Source organism: Scylla paramamosain, chromosome 8 (genome assembly GCF_035594125.1).
Source record: "Scylla paramamosain isolate STU-SP2022 chromosome 8, ASM3559412v1, whole genome shotgun sequence".
NCBI classification, from domain to species: domain Eukaryota; kingdom Metazoa; phylum Arthropoda; class Malacostraca; order Decapoda; family Portunidae; genus Scylla; species Scylla paramamosain.
This window is the reverse complement of record NC_087158.1, coordinates 19080086-19084539: the sequence shown is the minus strand read 5'-3', so window position 1 is coordinate 19084539 and position 4454 is coordinate 19080086. Positions and strand designations below refer to the sequence as shown.

Below are 4454 nucleotides of genomic sequence, written 5' to 3'. Positions count from 1 at the left end.
CAAAAAGAACATTACAGTGACAATCTTGGGGAACACCAAGGATTAATTCCACAGCGAATCTTTTTCATAGGTATTTCAAGCCAATTTCTTGGTGTTTTAAAACTAGTCTTGCAAAGTTATAAAAGAAAAATTATTTGGGAACATCATTCAGACACAAGTTTGTTGTTCATACAGCTTTAACTTATTGTTACAACCACAGTGATGACAATTTCCTAAAAATAATACCTTTACTTAAATAATAAAAACTTAACTAGTTAACCATGAGAGAGAATGGTCAAGAATAAAAACCCTGGTAAAGGATATAAAGTATGTGACACCACTAACAATTACCGAGAACAAAAGGAGGCTTGTCTGCCCTATCTGTCAATCCACTACAAGTGTTGGGTAATTTGCACTTTCATCCAAGCAAACAATGCCTGGTTATTACTTATTATTTTACATTAACCTTCATTTCTATTGCAAGTCTTATTTCTACAAAAATGTCTTTCCAATACATGTCTGCCAACTCCTTTCTAATGACTGAGCGGCCTATGAGAAATTGATGTTTTGGTTGGAAGAAATGTGAAAACAAGTAATTTCCACTTGAAATATGGTTTGATAACAAATTCACAACTTGAATCAATCTAAAAACAGAAAAAAAATGAACAGAAGAGGTTTTTGAAAAGATTAAGCAAAAAAAAAAAAAGTTAATTCACTATATACGTCAAAGAATAATGCAACAGAGATATGATGTTCATTGAATGATGTACAATGAGCAAGTGCTACCTTTAGGCACTTCATACAGCTACTTGTAATATCATAATATCAATGCAATAAATAGTTCTAAATCTTCTCAGCAAATCTACATATGACCAAGGGAGGCAACAACCAAATATCCAATGTTTCACTGGTAAATGAGTCATACACACATACTTTTGTCAACTGAATTTTACTGCTAATTGACACTGAGCATACTCACAGAATGCATGCAATGAATCTATACTTATTTGGCATAATGTATGGTGCGTGAGTGCCCAATCCTATCCACGAACCTCTTGTCATTCACATGCAAGCATCCAATGTACTGTGCTCCTCTCACATTTTGCAACTCATGAAGGATTGGAACTCATTTTTAAATTCTCTTATGGAAGTGAAATGTGAGGACAACCCAGTCACTAAACTGTACCCCACTTCATTCTGATCTCCTATCACCAGGGGCACATCTTATAAGCCAGAGGAGTGATGATGAATACGAACTGGACTATTTGTCCTGCTCAGAAAGGTGTGCAGTTAGTTATCTGCTGGGTTCAGTTAGGTATCTTAGGGGAGGTCCAGGGGCAAGTGGGCAAACCGCCAGGTTAAGTTAGGTTAGTGTTCCTGGGGGATCCCAGTTATGTTGAGTTAGGATACATTTGAATAGGTTAGTATCCTAAAGCTGTACAGATCAATTAGGTTCTACTTTGTTAGGTTAGTGTCTGTGGGGATGTCAGAGGGGAAAAAGCCCTAGGTTAGATTTGATTACATTTAGTTAGGTTGGTGTCCTTGTGGGTTTAGGAAAAGCCCCTTTACTTTGGTTATATTGATTTAATAGGAAAATTTTGTCAGAGTGACTTTCCTTCTTGGATTTTCCTATTTTGGTAGTTTTGATCATTTTATGGTGAAATCTGTTGCAAACAGTTTTTTATGAATTGCTTTATCCGACAATTTCCCTCTTTCCACAGCCCCATCCACTAAAACTTTTTTTAATTAACAGTATTAGGCAATGACTGACAAAGAGTAAAGACCAACCTGTAATGGGACTCATCATACAAGACCAAACCAATGAAAAAAAAAAAAAAAGAAAAATGGAGTAATGAACTAAATTTTTCATCTAAACATATATGGGAAAATCAATATATAATAAGACAACACAGAAAGAGCATCATACATCATATACAAACGAGCACAATTTTTTTTTCTTTGGCACTTTAAATCAGCAATGAAGTCCACAGTTAAAAGCACACTTTTTCCATGTATTACGATTCATTAAGAATGATGGTCACATTCAAAACTGGAGAGAATCCCTCATTTTGCCCTTACTGCCTCCTTCCCACTACACTTGAGGATTTGGCATGGGAGCAAATTTTGGGGTTTGCCCCTCTCTCCCACCTAGATGACTATAACATTCGGTTGATCTACTTTTGGAAAAAATAAATAAATAAATAAATAAATAAATAAATAAATTACCCACCTTTTATAGTAAGGGAAATAACTTGCTGAAAGTGTCAAGGTTGAAAATGAGAAATATCATTCTGTACAGTTCCTCTGTGACAAAGTCCACAGGCCAAGGATAATATCCACAATCTTGCAATAATTCTTTCACATTTGGTTAAGTTAAATTTGATCAGGTTATGAAGACCAGCTTGGTTTTGAGAAGTCCTATCATTTTAAACTGAACTTCAATACATTCATAAGACCCAATACTAAAAAAAAAGTATCTTTTATAATGTAAATTATTTCTTTTATTCAAATTTTAGAAAACTTATACAGGGAGATTTAGTAAGCCAGCTGCTGTACCGGTGTGGCACACGCAATAATGTGGGGTAAACATGATAAAGCACAGTCACTTTACCCATTGACCATTTTGCCTTCCAGATATCAGACTTTATTTTGACTTACTCTAACTTTTAATCATGCATTGAAAAGCAACGCACAGTATGATTTAAAATCATAACCAAACCTTATGGCAGCATTTGTCATACAAGTACAAAGCAGAGCAAGAAACAGTTGAGCAGATGCCATTTATTGGAGAAATCATATAGTGTGCGATCATGCATGTTAACTGTAACAGCAAACCTTATGTATTGCACTAGGAGTACAGGTACACAAGCTAGACCGTAATTTTCACACTCGTAATGATTTCATCTGGTCCTATAACGATGAGTAACCCAAAATGAGGACCGCTTCTATCATCGTACAGCTGCCACTTCTTCACCCAAGTAATGGTCACAAGAAGTAAGCGCTGGCCTGCTACTTCACCTTTCCAGCAAGCAGCACTCACCGTAGTGTCAGCCCGGCTCCCACAGGCTAGCAGTACGCCCCTCCACCTCCTACAGGACCTGTCAAACCGCCACCTGCTACTTCACACCTCACCACGTATTACACTCTTACTCTCATCCTAAACCACTAATACTTGCCGCGAAAACATCAAACATGCATCCCTCTTACTCACCGATATTTTTCCCGAGGATACAATAATAAAAAAGCATGCAAGCAAGTAAAATGATGGTAGTTTACAGCGAGCTACCGCACCAGCGCCATTTACACACCGTGTGGCCGCCCACTTGTGGGGTCGGCGGAGACCTCTGGCGGCGCTGGCCTCCCCCTCTTGACCGGATCTTCATCCCCCAGGCTTTATTTTACTGAACGCATTGGTATTTCATTCTACTGAATATTATTTATCATCACTTTAAGTAAGAAATTATTTTATCGGAATCAATGAGTTTTGTCATCAGCAAGGCAAGGGAATCAATAAGTTTTGAAGAAAATGGGATTCATAAAGTGGGCGTTTCTTCTAAATGTTGTTAGGATGACTTAGATTTTCAAGAATATCTGAAAGCAGGCTTAACTTGTAAAATCTAATGTATCTAAATGATATATTAATCAATACGACATTCAGTCCAGATTTTTCTGTTTTCCTGTTTGTGCAGAAATAGAAAGAAACGGAAATTTCTGCCAGGAAATCCTCATTAGACAGGAAAGATTTATGCAATTGTCAAAATAACTCGATCATTTTTGCAGGAACTCTACCTGCAAAATATCATACAGCCTTTGGTGTTTTATTGATTTGCTTTTTTTTATTTATTTTTTATCTCTACCCTCACTCAAACTTAGGGGGATCCAGGTAAATCTTAAATAATAGTTATCACACCAATGACTACTTAGTAGCAGCAGCAGTACTTGTAGTAATGCAGTAGTAGTAGTAGTAGTAGTAGTAGTGTGTGTATATATATATATATATATATATATATATATATATATATATATATATATATATATATATATATATATATATATATATATATATATATATATATATATATATCACAACAGCAGCAGTAACAGTAGTAGTAGCAGTAGTAGTAGTAGTAGTATGGAACAGGGCAGAGGGAGCGCAATTGGTACTAACTAAATCTATTAGTCTGGGCCTTTATATCAGACGGATAGAAAACTCAATATCCACCAACGAAACTTAAAGATAACTTCAGTACAGTACATCCTCCGTGTTGACTTATCAGCAACAACACCCACTGTGAGTCCACTGGGGGACGAATCTCCTCGAACTTATTCATGACTGAGGGCATGTGCCTTTTTTTCAGTCATTCATATATATATATATATATATATATATATATATATATATATATATATATATATATATATATATATATATATATATATATATATATATATATATATATATATATATATATATA

The 4454-nt window shown here is 35.4% G+C and overlaps 1 protein-coding gene across 2 annotated transcripts in view; it reads right to left on the bottom strand.

Annotated features, from left to right (window-relative positions):
- Positions 1–3362, bottom strand: part of LOC135102922 (AP-2 complex subunit alpha-like) — a 37993-nt gene extending 34631 nt beyond the window's left edge. The window contains exon 1 of one of the 2 annotated variants that reach the window (XM_064008586.1): positions 3288–3362. The gene's annotated coding sequence lies outside the window, so the exon portion shown is untranslated. Of the gene's footprint in view, positions 1–3190 lie in introns of both variants that reach the window. The other variant, XM_064008585.1, reaches the window with a different exon arrangement.
- Positions 3363–4454: the final 1092 nt, after the last annotated feature.